The sequence below is a fragment of the Acinonyx jubatus genome, chromosome E1 (assembly GCF_027475565.1).
Source record: "Acinonyx jubatus isolate Ajub_Pintada_27869175 chromosome E1, VMU_Ajub_asm_v1.0, whole genome shotgun sequence".
Lineage (NCBI taxonomy): Eukaryota > Metazoa > Chordata > Mammalia > Carnivora > Felidae > Acinonyx > Acinonyx jubatus.
The window spans coordinates 51,876,037-51,895,676 of NC_069397.1; the positions used below are offsets into that span (position 1 = coordinate 51,876,037).

Sequence of the window (19,640 nt, forward strand, 5' to 3'; positions counted from 1 at the left end):
AGATGTTTACTGCCTCACCAGACAGGCCCCCTTACATCTCAACACTCCTCCTTTCAATGAAAGTGTGGGACATTCTGGAGCAAATTAAACTAAGAATTAGATGATCTGTATATTCAACGACTATCTGTCGAGCACCTCCTTGATGAACCGCCCTATGAGATGCCGATCGGACACTCCCGTGTGCCTGTCTCTTCCCTCATGGCAAGCCAGTGACATACCAGGGCAAATCACGTGGCCAGAGACACCTCAATCTGAACCTCAGTGATTATGTGGACTGAGAAAGAGACTTGGGACAACCAGAGTCGGTATAGGGGCAGGTGGTGGGTTCCTGGGGAAAGCCTAAGAGATAAGGTCCTGGGATCTGTATTTGCTCCTCCTTGGCCCACTGAGGAAGGGAGAGAAGGCAGAGAAGCATTTTCTGCAGCAGCAGCCCAGACTAAAAACACCTACCGGTGTGATTTATCAGCTGTGGGAGGCCCAAAAAGCTCTTAAGCCGCAGGTGGGTGCCCGTAAAGCCACCCTCCCAGGGGAGCCCAGACCTCAGGCCCTGCTTGACTGCTAATCACCATAAGAACCACAGTGCCTCGGCCCCGATCTGGGTGGCCCTTAACCACTCCCAAAGCCTGTCACGTGCTCGGTGATCTCAGCTGGCCTCACACAAACCCTGTCAAGTAAGCAGGACAGGTGTTGTTATTATTCCCACTTTACAGATGGGGAAACCGCCTGAGCGCTTCGAGGACTTGCTCAGGGCCACCCAGGGAGTACATGTCCCGGTCACCAGCCCAGTGCTCCTTCTGCAGCCCAGGCTCGCAAATGGCATCCCCACCACCTATGTTCTGCCCACGAGTACTTTGGGGTTTTACACAGGAGACCACAAAGATCAGATGATGGCACCTCCTTCTCTCGGTGCTGGGCTTCTTTTCTGGACCCTGGGGAGCATGACTCCCTAAAACTCCCACCTCTTCCTGTTCAATCAACTTTCCTCCTCCTGCTTCACAGCAGGAGGTGGACTGGCAGAGGCAGGCATGACTCCTGTCCAGGCCGGGCCACCCTTGCGAGAGCGGCGAAGCACGCCTTTTGGGATCTGGGAGGAGAAGCAGCCCGTGTGTACCTCTCCGGGCACGGGGAAAGACCGAGGGCACGCAGAGCTGACCCGAGTGCCGGGCTCAGCTCTCGAGCTACAGCCTTGCCAACCTGCTCTGTAGAGGTCATCAGAGCCGGGCCCTCGAGTTCACCAAGCTGTCTCAAGCGGCCCCAGGAAGTGGCTGGGTGACTTCAGAGAAGAACAGAGCAAGAACAACACTACCCTCTTCTGGGGCCACAGGTCAGTAGGGCAGGAGTTAATGATCCTCTGGTCGGCCCCCTCCGTGGGAGGAGGCAGGGTTCCTTTCCCAGGGCCGCTGGAAGGACCAGCCCATACCGCCCCAAGGCATTCACGGCAGAGCTGATCGAGGTCCCAGAACCAGAACCCTTTGGGCAGCACCTGTAGGGCGGGGAGGGCAGGGCAGGGCAGGGCCAGCCCTATCCACAGCCCACTCCTTCTGGAATTCCCGGGTTCAGGCTGGCTCCGTGGACTTAACCTTCCAGCCAAGGTTGCCCCTTACCAAACCACTGCTTTGTCCCCTTCCTCATCCCGTGTGGGACTTTGTGTCCTCCTCAAGGCCCCTTGGGAGACCCTGTGCAACAAAGAGCTCCATGGGCTCTTCTGCCTTTGGGTTCAAGCTGGAGGGGAGCCGTAAGAAGGGAGTAGAAGGTGTGCAGGCTGTGAAAAAGCCCAGCCACCTCCAGCAATCTAGGCCAGCGTCCGGTTCCCATGACACTCTTACTGGCAGCGTTAATAACTAACCACGTCCCAGACAGGTGCTGGCGGCCTGGCCTTAGGAGTTCTTGCTCAGGGTTGACAGTGAGTCACTTCCCTTTTATAGTTTGCTAGCAGACTGAGTCACCCGGAGGCCGACCCTTTCACACAAGTTCTCACACCTGGGCCAAGTGGCATCCGTGCCTATACCTTCGACCACCTTTTCTCCGCATCAGCTGGGCCCTGTGAAGTGGACCCTCAAGGTCTAGGCCAAACAGTGTCCCCGTGCCCCAGCCTCTGCCCCTCCCCATCCCTCCCCACTCCCTCAGTAGGGACAGTAACCCCGGACCCAAGGAGTCTGGAGAGATGTCTGAGAGAGGGGTACTTGACAGGTGGTCACCCAGGCCTGACAGTGGGTCAGGTGTCTGTCACCTTTGACCTTTACCCTAAAGAGCGCTCGCCTACCTGCCCATCCTTCCATTTGCACACAAGCATGACCAGAAGTGGAAAGTTCTAGATGATGAGCCAAAGGACAAAACTGTGAGGCCATAAGTTAGCTCCATCACCCTCAGGAAGGACAGAGGCTGTGGGTGGTAAACTGAGTCCCATGACTGTCAACATACTCTCTATGCCCTGCGTCAGGTGGGAGGCAGGACTGGCCTGGCAGGGCCACCTTTCTGTGTTTTCTGGAGATACACCAAATCAACCTCACCTGGGGGAAGGTGGACCCCTCTTCAGGTGCCCCTTCCTTCCCCACCCTTGCATGGTATTTCCTATAATTTTTTTTAATTAAAAAGAGAAAGAGGGGAAAAAATGAAAATTATGAAAATGAAAAAAACAGGAGGCAAACAAACAAACAAACAAACAAACCAAACACCTCACTGAAATAGTCTGGGGATTTACTTTTTTTTTTTTAATCCTCAGAAAGTCCCTCCCGCTACCTGGTTTCTAAAACAGACGATAAACACAGATGACATCAGATTGGACAGCACTGGGCGCCTCACCGCCAGGGGCTCCCGGCAGGTGTGAGACTGACAGGTTGAGAAAAGATGACACTCTTTCTATCATTAGAAGATGAAAACCAAGGGGGGAAGATGAGAGGAGAGGCTGAGTGCCGGGTGTGGTGGGAAATCTGACACCCCGCCAGCCGCTGGCCTTTTGGGTGAACTCCGCTCGTCTAGATGGGGCGACAGGGTGCTCCCTTGGGGCGGGCGGGCGTGTGTCCCCCACCTCTCAGGTGTCGGAGTGCAACTCACTCCGGGGCTCAGAGAGCGAGGCTGCCGTGCTCTTTGCGGCCCGGAGCCCCCCGGACTTTCCAGACTGAATTCTGAAATCGGCTTTGGCAGCTGTGGCTCAACCCCGTGCGGCGTGAGGGGCTCTGTCTGCCACACACGTCTCGCACATACTGTCCGAGGACGTGGCCGGCCAAGCTGCGTCCACAGCACGGAGGGTGCAGATGCCAGGAGAGAGAGGCTCCACCCCGCCGTGGCTGGCTCAGGGACACCAAGTGAGTCATCAGGCCTGAGCAGTGACCATGATGTCCCAGGGTGAAAAGTGGGAGGCCCGGGGACGGAGCCCGCTGCACAGACGCGAGCCACAGTGACTCACATTTGGACCCCGAGGGGAAGTTCCATCCGCGAGTCCTCTGGACGGCTCCCGTCCCCCGGCTGAGGTCATCCCCACTGGCGCTCGGAACTGGGGCTTGTTTCGTTCTTTCTCCCAGAGCCCCGTTTTCACTCTCAATTACGGTTACGGCAGAAGCCCACGTCCTAGCCACCTCTCTGTCCCCACCACACACGCATGATGGTTGGACCCGAGGAAAGAGCAGTTCCTCCCTGGGTGTCAGGTTTTCAGGTCCCCACGGGAGCATTCTAAGAGACACGCTGTTTGAGGGGTGAGCTCTGGGGCACAACGAGCCTGCCCCAGCCGGGCGGTCACTCTGACCGCAGGACAGGAAAGACACACGGGGAGTGAGGACAGCCCCGTCACCGTCAGGCTCCCTCTGATGGCAGGAGGAAGAGGTGAGGAAGACACAGGTGCTGCAGGGCACCAGGCAGAGCCCCCTGAAGGGTGGCAGGGAGACCACAGGGATGGCCGGGATCAGCCTCTCGGGTGTCCCCTGAGGGCAGCCTGCTCCCTCTCCTGTCCTTCCACTACCGGACGGGAAAAACGGGGGCATCTGGCCTCTCTCCTCCCAGAATTCTTCCCCCACTCCTTCTGTTTCCTCTTTCCCTCTGAGCCGAGCCCGCAGCCTACCGGTCTGATGCCCGATGGCTTCAAAGGCAGGGAGGAGACGAGACTGACCCTCACAGGGAGCCACCACCCCAGGGCAAGAGGCTAGCCTAAACGGGGCAATCACAGCTCCTGAGAAATGGCCTCGGAGCTTCTCAGCTCATCCCCACCTTAAATGTCATCCCGTTGTCACACGTATGTGATTGGGCGGGACAGGGATAGGCACCCCGATAGCCCGACCGATCATGCCGTCACCCCTCAGCCGCTCTGCTCCTCTCCGTTTCCACACATGTGGCTCCCAGTTTCCTCAGTGGGAAAGGCTGATGCCCCCCAGGCTCTCGCTGGCCAGGGCCTCCTTCAAACCCCACCGGTGCCCCTGTCCTCAAAGACACCAGGTGGGCGGGGGCCTCGGTCTCAACGCCCCTCTTCCCTCTGTAGAAGCTCTTCCCAAAGTGTTCACGTGGCCAGCGCCTTCGAGCCTGTGCTCAGAGGTCCCCTCCTCAGTGAGGAGCCCTGCCTTATTCAACACTGCAACCCGCCCTCCCCTCCCCTGCCTGCACACTCGGCCTGCCTTTCCTGCCTACATCTCTGTTGTTTTGCAGAGCCCAGCACCTTCCCAGGTACTAGGTGATTAACATATTTACTATTTTGCTGTTTAGCATCCACCCTCCCCACACTCTCGGCCAGTTCTGTGGCAGCAGGATGGTGTCCTCTGCCTCGAGCGCCCTGGCACGGCCCGGGCACGAGCGAATGAAGGAAAGAATGAGGAACTCGCTGCCGTTCCCAAGGGCATGGAGGGCTGTGTATCTCAGGGAACGAACTGCTATTCAGGCTGAGGTCACCTGGGGAGGGAGGGGAGAGGGCGGGCTAAGGCAGAGGGAGCTGTTTTCACAAAGGCAGTGCCCACAGTTGGCCTGGAAATCCCCTCCGAGTCACTCATTAACACCCCGCCCCCCACTCACGCTCCCCTGCCAGTCACCCGAACTGTAGACGGCGGCCACACTGACTTCCCCGACTGACTCCTTCTCAGGCCCAGCCTCCCACCCTTCGTCCCCACTGCCATCTGAGCACCCAGTGTGTTGGGTCATGTATTAAGACATGCAGAAGACATGCAGGGAACGAGGGATGAGATGGAAGAAACACCCACACCCAACAGAAAATAAGCTCCCACTCCGTCTCCCCCTCCCCCAGCTGTGAAGGCACCAGTGGGGGAGGGAGGCAAAGGTGAGATGAGGTTCCAGTGCCCTGGGCCCCCATGGTTACGGGGTTTTGAGGAGGTGAGCACATAGATGGCAACATGGCGGGCGGGGCAGGGGGGTGCGCTGGGGGGTGGCGTGGAAACATTCCAGTCTTGGAGGTAGGATATGAAGCACATAAGTTTGGCTAAAAGGATCCAGATTTGAGTGGGGAGTCGTAGCAATAAGATTAAGTATCCAGTGAGGTCTGGTTGCTCAGATAACAAATAGAGAAGCATGACAGGGTTGCTTTTCTGTTTTGTTTTATCTTTTTTTTTTTTTTTTTCAATCAGAAAGTAGCCATGATGAATACTGGGTTTAAGAAAGCAGGTTAGAGAAAGCACAGGTAGGATTATGTGCGGAAAGAAAGACTGGAAATCTAAAGGTTGGCGCCCCCAGTGAGTATCCCGGTGTGTGCAACCAAAGTCAAGATCAGCAGGGTGGCCGGGAGAAGAGAGGGGAAGGATCAATTCCGAAAATCACTGGGGAGCAATGGTCAGGATTCAGGGTTCTAGGGGATGGGGGAGTTAACGCGGTTGGATATCTTCCTTCTACATGATCCATGAGGAATAAGATAAATAAGGAAGGGAACAGACAGGGCATCTATTATGATCTGGACTTTCATTTGTATTTTTGTACTGTCTCATTTAGTTCGTGACCTCCCCTGACGACAAGGTATTAGCATCGCCATCTTATAGGTGAGAGGCTTACCAATTCACCCCAGATCATATCCGGAGCTAAAGAGGGAAAAAACCCCACTGACATTAAGTGTGTGCCTTAATACAGCCCAGGCACTATGCCAAGCACTTAACTCTGTATCCTCTCATTTCATGACCCAACATAGCAGGGATTTCCTTGCATCGTCCCCATTTAACAGCGGCGAAAACTGAGGTCTAGGGAAGTGAAGGCCATCGGCCTATAGTCACAAAGGGAGGAAGTGATGGAAGGCAGCCCTGGGCGACTGACCATTCCTCTGTCTCCTCACCTGCAGGCTGGGTAGAACACGCTGACCTGCTAGGGTTGTGACAGGTGGGAACGAGTTCGCCCAGGTAGAAGCTGTGAGAACACAGCCTGCCTGGAATTAATTGCAATGACCGTTAGTATTTATTAACCTGTGTCCCTGGACCTTCTCCGACAGCTAACTGCAAGGCTCCTGCCTGCCAATCACCCCTGTGGGCTGGCGTGCAGGTACAGGTGCATTCGGGATGTCTGGGAAGAGGAACTTGGCTGTAGAAGGAACAAAACCCCCAAAGCAAGAAGGGATTACCTTCTTGCAGCTCACCTTTGTGTCTTGCCCTTCTTTCTTGGTTCGGAGCACCTACACAGGCCAGCCTCAAACCTCTGGTTTCACCTAGAAAAAGAAGGGAGAGTTACACCAGGAAATAAGACAATAAAACTCATCCTCAAGCTTAAAATGTAGAGGGAGTGGTCTCTGAATGCCAGACAGCCTGCCAAGGACATAGGAGTTTAATAGTTGTTTATTCTTTTTTTCCCACTTACTTTAGAGGGAGAGCGAATGGGAGGGAGGGAAGGACACACAGAGAGAGAGAGACAGACAGACAGAGAGAATCTTAAGCAGGCTCCACGCTCTGCACAGAGCCCAACCCAGGGCTCAACTGAACCCAGGGATGATGACTTGAGCCAAAATCCAGAGTCTGACCCTCAACTGACTGAGCCAGCCAGGTGCCCCTGATTATTCTTTAATATAAAATAAAATTACATTCATTCTGAATAAAGGCAAAAATCCATTTCCTATGTCCATCACAGACATGGCAAATGGAAGAATACTGTCAAAGAAATACAGGCTATCATCTTAATAAACAACACCTACAATAAAATGAAACAAATATTACATTGGATAGCAATTTTTTTTTCAAGTTAAATCTTACATTCACAGTGAATCTTTAGTAAAAAAAAAAAAATAATAATAATCTCTTGCCACAGGCCTGAGTTGTTCTGGTTTTCAGGGTCCTTTTATTCAAAGACTCCTATGACACTACTGAATTGTGTATGTTCTGACTTTATGGTATGTCTGAATTCATCAGATGGGATAAATCAGGAGGACCATCTAGCTCTGTGCCCGCCCCCTACCATTGTTATTAGCTTCACTTTCATTTATTCCTTTACGTGCTTCTAGAGAGCAAGGCTATTCCATGCCATCCATATAACTCCTGAGCATAGTTGCTGCTGCTGCTAAAATAGATATTTAATCTTTAAATCCAACCTCTGTTCAACCTGATTCAGACACCAGGAATAGTATTTCAAAAGGTGTTTAAGATAATAGCCCTATTCTAAGCTTCCCCATCATTAGGCTCAAAGAAATCACTCTAGACCCCCAGGTTGGCAAATGAAAACAGGGAGAAGAAAGAAAAGGGGGAAAAATAATACCATCAGATTTGAAACAGAAAACTTGTAACCTTCACTCACAAGGGGAAGGATTGTTTGGGTGGTGTTTTGTTCTTTCGCTGGATGCACACATACATCATCTTGGGGCTCGGATCACTCCCGCGGTTTCTAGAGTTATGGAAGACAGGGTCCATGCTGGTACTCTGTGGCCAACCCCATCCACCAATGCCCGCCGGCAGATCAGCATCCTCTGAGCCCCACAACTCCCTCCCCCAGTCCTGGGGACACGCATCTGCCGAGCCAGCTTCTTCCACCATGCCCAAGAACTTATCCCAAGAGCAACCTCAAATGCAATGTAGGGCTCTTGAGTACAGGGCAAGGAACTCAACAATTTTGGCTCCGCTGAGCCATGCAATACTTGAGACATAACTAGATGACTCACCCATGCTAGAAAGTTCATCAAAAAGAAGCAAAGCAAACCACAACGTATCCTCCAATTTCAACTTGGGCACCAGAATGGATTCCCACTCCTGTTACTACTTTATGTAAGGGCACCCCCACGCCCAACCTGTGTTCAGTTCATTAGGTGGAAAGCATCCGATAACCCCATTCGAGTCAAAGGGCAGATGAGTGGAAATGCTCACCCTTCCAGGGGACACCCTTCCAGTCGACATAGGACATTTAACACAAGGAGGTCTAAGCTCACCCTGCCCCCATGACATTTCGATTTAGCCAATGTAGTAGCAGACTTTGGGGAGTGGGGGCCTTAAACCCTACAGAGGGGGAGGAATGGTTCTCCCAAACTAGGCTCCCAGACCAGGCTACTCACTGAAATCACTCCCCTTGGCAGCTGGAAAATCCTACTGCAGCCTGGGTCCCACTCCCAGCAGCTCTGGTCGGTATAAAGTAAGGTCTGAGCATTGGGTTAAGGAAAATGTTAAGTTCCCCCAGGAAAGTTTAACATGCATCAAAATGTAAGGATCAACTGGAGAATCCGTTAAAATTCAAATCAACAAGTCTGAGGTGGCAGCCTGAGATTCTGCCTTTCTAATACGCTCCTGGGCCGGCCCAATGCTGGTGGTCCCACAGAACGTGCTCAGTAGTCAGGGCTCAGCAGGGATGCCCTCAAACACCTTACGTCCCCTTCCGCAGAAACCTCGGGCAAACTGACCCCACCCTGCCCCACTCTCCCCGCCGCCTCTCCAGCAGGCCCCAAGACCTACCCAGCTGACTTGTGGAGTGCCAGATGGGCCACATCCCAAGAGACAGCTGTCCCTCTCCCCCTCCCCGCTTAATCCAGTTCTCAGCAATCCAAACGCTAGCCTGAAACACACTCTAAGAAACACTGCGTTCAATGGAACAGTTTGTTTCTGCTCTGGGGGTTTTCCCCTTTGCTTTCTGTGTCAAGGTGCCTATCCAGGGCAGGCGGGAAGCCTGGGGGACCATGGATACAGCCTCTCCCTGCCCACGGCATACTGGCTCAGCACCTGCCACACGGAGCCCTTCTGTGGCCACACACCCACCTCCCAGCTGCCTATTCATCCTCGGTGCAGACTAGGGCAGGACAGGGAGTGGATGGTGTTCCCTCGAAGGTGGCCAATGGCAGCCGGCCACGCCCGGCACCAAACCTCTGAGCTTGCATCGGGTTACCTACAGCCTGCCTCAAAGGTCCCTCCCTTCCATCTGTACCCCCCACCCTGACCAGTTCCTTCCAGACATCTCCAGGGATACCTGAGCCAAACACCATCTAGTGGCTCTTGGCCCAACCACCTCGGCCCAAGATGGAAGGGGCGGATCCTCCCGGATACCTGCGACTGAGCCACTGAAGGCTCAGCAGGTGAGGCCACAAGAAGACAGGAGTCTGGAACATGTCCAGGCCACGCCAGCCCACGCTGGTCTCTCCTCTCCACCCACGCTGTCAGTCTTGCAGACAACAGAAGGCCACACGGTGCAGAAGACTAGGGGAGGGCAAGATCAAACACCAGCTTTTAACATTTTGTAAGCAACGGGACCCTCTTCGGCCAAAACAAGGGTTGCAGTTTAGGAGAATTCTTGGACCTTCTGAATGGGTCCAGTATCAGAGGGGAGTGACTTCTACAAAACAGGCCAGGGAGTTGTCAGATGGCCAACCCCCCGGGCCCCATTTCTAAGAAGGTACCTGAGGCCGATACTCACTGAGCACAGGATGCAGTGCCCAGGACCCCGATCCACGAAAATGTTCTAATTTCTTATAAAATTAGAAGCAATAAAATGAGTATAATTTTCATGCCTATATAACAGTGAATCCAGCCTGGATGATATTCACCCTTAAAATCACTGCAATCATAACATGTCATGTTTAGGGGTGCCTGGGTGGCTCAGTTGGTTGAGCGTCTGACTTCGGCTCAGGTCATGATCTTGCAATTTGTGGGTTCGAGCCCCGCATCTGGTTTTGCGCTGACAGCTGGAGCCTGGAGTCTGCTTTAGAATCTGTGTCTCCCTCTCTCTCCTGCCCCTCCACCGCTCGTGTGCTCGCTTTCTCTCTCTCTCTCAAAAATAAATAAGGGGCGCCTGGGTGGCTCGGTCGGTTAAGCATTCAACTTCGGCTCAGGTCATGACCTCACGGTTCGGAGGTTCGAGCCCTGCCTCAGGCTTGTGTGCTGACAAGCTCAGAGCCTGGAGCCTGCGTCGGATTCTGTCTCCCTCTCTCTCTGTCCCTCTCCTACTCATGCTTGCGATCTCTCTCTGTCTCTTAAAAATAAACATTAACAAATAAATAAATAATAAATAAATAAACTTAAACAATTGTTTTTAAGTAATAAAATGTCGTTTTGAACTTTTTGGGGGGAGGGGTGGGGAAGGGGCTCACGAAGGCAAAAGGGCCTAAGGTCACGAGCAGCTCATCCAGCTCGGAGTCTGACTTCCTTCCAAACTCCAACCTTGCCACCCTTTACGCAGATCCTTTGTTGAATGCCCTTTCTCGGAGACCCCCACCCCAGCCCGGAGGCCTTCCCCCAAGTGCCTCCCAACGACCCTCCGCTGACTCTGTCCCAAGTCCTTCTGTTCCATGCAGGTGTGCTGGGCTTGCTTTGGACCAGGCAGACAAGCTCCCACCCCCGCTCTGTGGAAGCAGCTCAGCCTGGCAGACACAGAGGCATCTCTGAAATCCAAACACGCACTCAGCCCCCTGCAGCATAAACACTGAGCACACCTCACACCCAGGCCTATAAAAGATAATTACACAATCTGATCTGGCAAATTAGGGCCACAGAACATCTAATTCGTACAATGAATTCAAGGGCTGTATCGGCAGGAAAAATTAACCTGGATCTTTATTGGGATTCGCCCCCAGGTCAGGATTAGGGTTTATTGGTCTTCTTTAATTTTCTTGCTGAGGATGGGTAGAAAGGCGACCTCTGCTGCCCACCCCCACGCCCCCGCCCTCACCTCCCCACCCCATCCAGGTTTGGCTTTTAGACAAGCAAGCTGACCAGTGATCTTTCCCACAAACGAAGTCACTCTAGCTAATATCAAACAAAGCACAACTACAAAGGACAGACAGACAGAATCAGAGATCGATCAATAGATCGATCGATCGATCGATCGGTAGGTAGGTAGGTAGACAGGCAGCCAGTTAATTTTTCACAAAAGGAAAGTTGGGACATCCCAAACCCAAATCAAGGGCTTTATTTTATTAGTTGGCACTAACTCAGTACAAGTAAACAAAAGAACTGACATGCCCAGCTGGCAATTTACCTCCTAATTATTCTGGCTCAACTGTGAAATGTGTACTTGGAGAACAATCATATATACACATTTCCCTAAATACACTGTTTCTCTCTCCCTCTCTCCCTCTGTCCATCTCCTTCCCACCTCCCTTCCAAGGAGCCGTCCAAGAGGGGAGGCCTCTTAAGAGTCGGTTCCTACCTCCCTAGCTCATACACAGCCAGATCACCAAAGACCTGTTACCGGAAGGTCAGGGCAAGCCAACACCACGTGAGGATTATCCTTCACCGAACCAAAAAAAGCACTGTGGCAGGACAGTGAGGTTTTCCCTCTCTTTCCCGGTGTACCTTTCTGGGGGTCTCCTCTGGGGCAATAAATTCCCTACCTGGACTCCTAAGTCAGCCCTACAGATGAAAGATGAAACACTGGTCAACAGACCGGGATTTAGTGCTCACGCTTTAGTGGCTACTGCAGAGGGAAGTCTGTCTGCGAAACGAGGAGGTGATGAGCACAGAGGCAGAGGACCACTCGATGCCAGCATAATCTACCCCAGAAATTATTTCGGTGTGCCTCTCTAGGAGGCTGCCCGACTCAGAGAAAAAGCGCGTGCTTCCGTAGGCTTTCATGTGGAGCCCACAGAACGTTTGCTCTTATGGGAATTTATTGTATATGGACAACCTCAGCTCAAAAATATACATATGGGTGAGTGAGTGACTGTGTCTTTGTGTGTGGCTATGTATATATGTGTATACACCCAGGACAATAAGTTTATGGGAAAACAAACCCGTTCTAAACAACAGCCTCTGACTTAAAGCAACAGACATGCGGTTTTCTTGTACCAAATCCATAAGGATTCTAGGTGACCCAGTTAAGAGCGGAGGAAAGGGGCGTCAGACCATGCAAATTTACTGTCAGCTGGATTACAATCTCTGTAAAGAGCTCCAGCCAAATCTCAGATTCCGACTCCAAAAAGGTTGAGACGAGGGTATACTTTTAAGAAGGAGACAAACATCCATTCCATGCCGACTGCTTTAAGGGGTCGTGGAAGGAGGAGGGAAGCAGCCAAGAAAAGCGTCTCTCTTTCCGAACAGTGACTCTGCTGACGCGGGCTTTATTTTGAAGCACTGACCATACTAAGCCCAGAAAGACGGGCAAGAGGATGTCGAGTATCCGTCAAATCCGTCGCAGACGGACGACACAGAGTCTTGGCAAATGATCAAACGTATGTCACACACTTCTGGGTTCTAGGGTCAGAGAGTCTAAGATTAAAATCCTAGCTTGACCACCAGCTAGCTGTATCACCGTGGACCCCTTCCTGGGTGTCCATTTTCTCACCTGAAAAGCAGAGACAGCAGTAGTGACCATTCTTTGTCACTAGTAAGCCTTCCACAATGGTTAGCCATGATCATTCTTGTTATTTCTATTTGAGGATGTAAAACAGGGCTGCGCTGGTCTGTATTTCACAAATGGGTTCTTGCTACTAAATTAAACCATTTGTTCAACTGCGTAGCATATTACCTGGTCAATGGAAAGTAACTGATAAATATAACTGCTATCTGTGTAAAAATAAATAGGTTACGGAATTGCACAGTTAGAAAAACAAACTTAGGGGCGCCTGGGTGGCTCAGTTGGTTAAGCATCCAACTTTCAGCTCAGGTCACGATCTCGCAGTTTGTGGGTTCGAGCCCTGCGTGCTGACAGCTCAGAGCCTGGAGCCTGCTTCGGATTCTGTGTCTCCTTCTCTCTCTGCCCCTGCCCTGCTCACACTCTGTGTCTCTCTCCAAAATAAATAAACATTTAAAAAAATTAAAAAAAAAAAAAAGAAAAACAAACTTGGAAGGAGAAAGCAAAAGGTTAACCATTGCCATTTCTGGAGGGTAAGTTTATGGACAATTTGTTTCATTTCTGCATGTCGAAAGTGAATAGGCATCGTTTGGTAAAGAAAAAAAAGTCTTGGTATTTAAAAAAAAAAATCCAAAAAAAAGGGGGGGGGGCATTCATCGTCTTCAAGTAGAAATAAAGCTATAAATGCAGTTTTTAAAAACCAGCCAAGGGACGCCTGGGTGGCTCAGTCGGTTGAGCGTCCGACTCTCGATTTCCGCTCAGGTCATGATCCCCGGGTGGTGGGATCGAGCCCCACGTCTGGCTCCACGCAGAGCGCGAAGCTCGCTTAAGATTCTTTCTCCCTCTCCCTCTGCCCCTCCCCCGCTCACACTCTCTAAACAAAACAAAAAACAACAGTCAAAACAGAAGTTGCAGGATTGCTTGTGAAATCAGAAAGATATTACAAGCTCGCCCCAAAGTTGGGGTTTGAGACCAGATCTGGCAAGGGTGCCCCCTGGGACCTCCCGTGTGATCCACAGACCAGGGGTCAGACACACCCAGGCGGCGAGGGGAACAGCCCGCAGACTTCACTGACAGGAGAGCGGCACTTTCCACTGAAGGATACAGTCAACATTGGCTTGAACGGTAAACTTGACCAAGAATCCGAACTCAGCTGACAGGCTGCAGGCCAGAGGGTTAACAGACCTGCTCCGTGGCATTTTCCAAATACCTGTGCCATTATAGACAGAGGGCTCTGATGACACTAGCCGTTTTGGTTCAGGACCCACGGCCCCGTGCACTTCCCGGAGCCTGTTACATAAGCCCAGGCTGGAAACAGAGGCCAAGCTCCATGGAGACGCGGAGGCCACGCCAGCAGTTAAGGGCCCGCTGCATGAGAGCGTGGAACAGGGAGGGTGGATTTGAGCCTGAGAACCAGGACCCTCATGGGCCTCACTCGGGGTGCCCAGGTTCAGGAGCGTCCCCCTAACCTCCTCTTCCTGCTGGGTCCAGCATACAGGGGGATCCCTCGGCTCAGGCCTCAGCCCAGCTGAACGGCCGTCCTTTCCTCCCGTTCTTGAAGACTTCCCAAATCCCTGCCCCTGTCCTTTTTCCCAAGCCCCAGCGTGCAAGCCGCAGGGCAGGCTGATCACCGATTCCCAAAGAACTTCAAATTCTCCACCTCCAAAGGGAACTCCTGATCCCCTCAACCAGGCTCCCCTCGGAACCTCTCCATTTTCTGTGAAATGAATTTCACTTCACTCCCTCTGTTATCCACATGGGCAATATTCCCCCAAATCACGTGAATCACCCTACCTCTGCTCAGTTCTTCTGCAGGTGGTGTTCATGATCCGTCTTCTCTTTTGTCCCCATGGCCTTGACCATAGCTTAGGCTCTCTCTAACCTCAGGTCCAGAACATCCCCATAATAAAAATGTCATTTGTTGAGCGTTTACTGTGTCCCAGCCTTTTACATGTGTTCCTTTACTTAATTCCCTCATCTTGTGCCGCGTCTCACCCTGTTCTCTCTCCCTCTATACACGAGCTCTATGTCTGGGCTGAAAAGCTCTGCAAAGTTCTTTGGTGCCTCGGGGCCCTTGCACGTACGGTGTCCTCAGCCTGAAACACTCTGTTTAACTTCCAAAGTCTCAGCTTAGACTGCCACTTTCTTGCAGAGGCCGTCCATGATGACTCTATTACACGGGCCACCCAAGCAGTAAAACCCACTGTGTTCTTCACGGCACTTAACCTAATCTGAAATGATCAGATGTATTTATTTCATTTTAGTCTGTGTGTCTGCCTACAATCTTACTTCCAGGCTATGAGATTCCTGCGTGCAGAGATGATATCTGTTTGGTTCTCCACTGTACGATCAGCATACATTGTAGGAGGCAGCCCTCTTTTGGCTAAATGAACGACTATTAGTACCCCTGCGTGAAAGGTAAGGCAATTGACATTCAGAAAGATTTACAACTCGCTCCCGGTCACGAGGCTACTAGGCAGTGGAGTCCACACTTGCACCAAAGCTCTTCTGGCTCCAAGGGGAAAGCTGACGGCCACCTTGCTATTCTGCCTTCCACGCTGCAGTAACCGCCCGTGTGGGCTTTCCACCTGCCTGATCCAGACCCTTCTGTATCGCTCTCCTCGTTTATCATTCTAAAATACCAACTACGTCTACCAAACTCTGCTCAACCGTTAATCAGCGGCTCCCTACTGCCTTCCACGCAGACTGCACGCGCCCGCCTGAAATCAGAGGCCATCTACGCTCTGTCCTTCCTCTTCTCTCCCCAGCCTCGTCTGCAGGATTTCTCTGCTTCTTATCTAATCTTCGTTCCCCACACCTGCAACGCCTCCCTCCCTCTGCCTCTCCCTAACACCTTCCCTTGAGGCCCAGCCCTGGTCCCACCTCCCACGAGAATTCCTTCAGGGCGGGCAACATGCCTCCTGCGTTGGGATCCCTGGAGCCCAGTATAAACCCTAAATGAGAGAAGCTTTGTTGCTGCTATGTGCCATACTCTGGCCTGCAGTCCTCCAAAGATGGGGGTGCCTGGGGAGCCTGGGGGGCTTAGTCAGTTGAGCGTATGACTTTGGCTCAGGTCATGATCTCATGGTTCGTGAGTTCCAGCCCCGCGTCGGGCTCCATGCTGACAGCTCGGAGCCTGGAGCCTGTTTCGGATTCTGCGTCTCCCTCTCTCTCGGCCCCTCCCCTGCTCGTGCTCTGTCTCTTTTTGTCTCTCAAACCTGAATAAACATTGGGGCGCCTGGGTGGCTCAGTCAGTTAAGCGGCCAACTTCAGTTCAGGTCACGATCTCGCGGTCCGTGAGTTCGAGCCCCGCGTCGGGCTCCGTGCTGACCGCTCGGAGCCTGGAGCCTGCTTCCGATTCTGCGTCTCCCTCTCTCTGCCCCTCCCCTGCTCATGCTCTGTCCCTCTCTGTCGCTCAAAAAATGAATAAAAATTTTGAAAAAAAGCTAAATAAGCATTGAAAAAAATTAAAGACAAAGATGGGGCACAACGGCAAAACTCTGTCACTTAGTGCCCTTGGAGGCTGGCTTCTCAAGCCTTTCCCACCCCACCTCCACCCGGGACTGCTAACATTAGGGCTACTCTGAACTCTCTCCTGGGTCCTCCCTGAGCAGTCTCTGACATGAACCTAAAGACAGAGCCTAACCCACTGGGCTTAAGGGGGAGTGGGGGGGGCGGGAAAGAAAGTTTACAAGCCCATCCAGTTTTCTCTTTTAAAACCACCTCTTTGCCCCCAGGGACACCTTCCGCATATGGTGTCAGAAAGGACCCCCCCAAGTACCCCTCGGGAGGGGAGCATCAAGGCGGAGCATCCCTGGCAGGGATCAGCACGGCCTTGGGGCCAAGTGTTTGCTGAGGGCTGCTGGGCAGAGGTGTGCAAGGCTCCCGGTCCCCCGCCCTCCCGCCAAGTCTTGGCCTCCACGTGCGTCGGTTTCACCGTGGTTAATGGAAAATAAAATGCTCAACTCAAAAACACTTTTCCGATGATATTTTAAGGGAATATGAGATCACAGAAAATCAGGGAGGTAAGTTGAAATGGTGTAACCCCAAGCCACATTTTTTTTTCAAAGAATGCCCTGAGGGTGGGGTATGTATCTGGGGAGACCTTACCCTAGAGGCTACCTGGGCAGCAGCGACCCTGATAGTCGCCACGAAAAGTCATGATGCTACCTGAACCCACACCCTCCCTGCAAATAGCCTCCTCCCCTCTGAGGCCCAAAGGGACCCCGAGGTCCCTTTAGCTTTACAAGAGCTGCCAACAGCCCCCACCCCGCTCTTGCCAGCCAGGTCAACACTCTGCCTCTGCCAGAGATACCAAATGTTTCCTAAACCCACCCCAAGTCCAGTTCCCTGAGCTATGAATAGTTATTAACATTAACTCGGGGCATTAATTAAAAACCGTTCAGCCAGGCAAATTCTCATACTTTTAAAAAGTCATTTGGGTAATCGCCTTTCCATGCCACAAACTTTCCAAACGACTGACAGGTTGACATTTCATAAGGTTGTTTGTGTTAATCAAGAAGAGGGAAAGAGCCGGTGTGGTTCCCCAGTTCATTTTTCAGGTGCCTTGATTTATTGATTGGCCAATCCCCACTTAATAGCTATACAGCAAGGCTCGGGGAGAAAGAGGCCCCCACGTCCCCGGGGCTGGGGTCGGGGCTGGAGAAGAGGGAAGTGCCCCAGGGCACTGCCACGGCTGTCTCCAACTTCCTCCCCTCTCCCAACACCCAGCAACCAGCTTCCCCTGGGACGCACCGCAGAACCTCCCAAACTTTACTCTGGGCTGCACACCCCCTGTCCACCAATGAAGGGCTACTTCCTGCACAAATATCCAATGGGGGGGGGGTGCTATTTCGGCAAACTTAGGAGTCCGAGGGCAGTGGGGACTAGGCTCTTAAACTCTCAAACTTCTTTCTTAAAGCGGGAGAACCCAGAGCCAGGCTGGAGTGTGTGAGTGTGAATCCCACCTTCACTATTTACCAGAAGTCTTGGACTTCTCTGTGCCTCAGTTTCCTCATCCGTCAACAATTTGTGCAGTAAGTATAATATCTACCTATACAGTTCTTTGGAAGGTTCCTTCCTTCCTTCCTCCCTCCCTCCCTCCCTCCCTCTCTCTCTCTCTTTCTTTCTTTCACATTGATTCATTTTTGAGAGACAAAGAGACACAGAGGGTGAGCAGGGGAGAGGCAGAGAGAGAGGGAGACACAGAATCGGAAGCAGGCTCCAAGCTCTGAGCCGTCAGTACAGAGCCCAACATGGGGCCTGAACCCAAGAACTGCGAGATCGTGACCTGAGCTGAAGTCGGACGCTTAGCCAACTGAGCCACCCACGTGCCCCAAGGTGGGGTTTTCTTAAGGAAAAACCACCACAAAGCCTTCCAGCAATCCTATGACAACAAAATACGACCCACACAGGCACAGACCTTATCTAAACTCACTGCACACCACAGACACCACGGACGCATGTCAATGTCAACGTAGCACCTACTGTGTGCCAGATGTTAGTACAGGCACCAGAAATACAAAGCACATGGGACACCCGGGTAGCTCAGTCGGTTAAGCCTCTGACTCTTGGTTTCAGCTCAGGTCGTGATGTCACAGTTTTGCGAGTTCAAGTCCTGCATCGGGCTCTGTGTTGGCAGCATGGCGCCTGCTAGGGATTCTCTGTCTCCCTCTTCCTCTCTGCCCCTCCCCCCGCCTCAAAATACGTAAATAAACTCAATACAAAAACTTTTTTGAAAGAAATACAAAGCACAGAAAGGAAGGTCCCAGGCTCCCCAGAGCAGAAAACCTGGTAGGAGAGAAGAGGTCCAAAACAACTGACACTTTTATTTTGTGATATATATTATGTGTGCATATTATATATTATAATACATATGTCATACATATGTACACATGCACGGATACCTACAAGAGCTGGGGGAGAAGGAGGCTCCCACCTCCGTGGGTTGGCAGGGTGGGGGGCACCTCGGCAGGAGAGGAGGAAACGGTCGCAGGGTCATTAGCCAGAAGGCTCACTTGGTTTCGGTGGAAAGGAGGATGGCAGGCATTTCTGCGCGGGAATCACGCTGGCACTTTCTCGCTGTACCATCTTGGGTTTTTAACACCTTTTCGAGCATCAGTAAAAAGCGCATGATGCACGGACACCCCCACGCAGCAGGCAGGCAGTAGGTGATCAATTAATTGCCAAGGAGAGAAAAGCGAGAAAGCTTGGCCGAGGCGGTGCCCGAATGAGGCCGTCGGGAGGTGCTTGGCTGGGCTCAAAGTCAGACAAGCGAGCAAGAGGCCCTCATGGGAGCCCGGTGGCAGCATGGCCCCGGCCGTGCTTTTATGCCATTTTACCAGCCCCATCGGCAAAATCTGGGCCATCATTCCTCCTCCTTCCTGTCTCCCGGGGATGTCTGGGGACACATGAGAACCAAGCTGGGGCAGAGAGTGGGGTAAGAGATATGTGATTTCAGAAGAAAGGCAAGCCGTGAGCTGGAAGATTATTTAACTCGTGGACAACGGTTGTGATTTTTTCAGGCTTATCAGGAAATCCTCACAGAAAAGAGGTTACCTAACGGAGACTGGGAAAGAATGTGCAGATATTTAAAAATATTAAACGGAATTACTAAAGCCCCATAATATGATGCCTCCTTTTCTGAGCTCGGCTGATTTTAAAGCCTTGAGTAGTAATCAGAAGCCGGATAGATCACAAGCTTGTTTAACTTGGCTCCCTGATCCCACGGCAACCAACCCCCATCTCAGGACCGGGCATCACCGACTTCTGTTTGGAGTATGATCTTCAGAAAGAGTGACTTAAACTGAGAGTCAGAGGTCATTCCAGGCTTCCAGTGAGACCCAGGACCTTCCGGGACACAGCTGAGTCTGCCAGTCGATAGGCAGGAAGGCTCGTGGGGAGGGGTTGGGAGAGACAGAGGGCAAACTGGGAGAGGTCCGACCTCCTGCCAAGACTCAGAAACCCCCAAACACGTAACC

At 52.2% G+C, this 19,640-nt stretch overlaps 1 long non-coding RNA gene across 1 annotated transcript in view; it reads right to left on the minus strand.

The window, feature by feature from the left end:
* Positions 1-19,640, minus strand: part of LOC113596093 (uncharacterized) — a 155,587-nt gene that overhangs the window by 12,120 nt on the left and 123,827 nt on the right. The window contains exon 2 of the long non-coding RNA XR_003416803.2: positions 6,548-6,616. This is a non-coding gene — a long non-coding RNA (uncharacterized LOC113596093). The remainder of the gene's footprint in view (positions 1-6,547; positions 6,617-19,640) is intronic.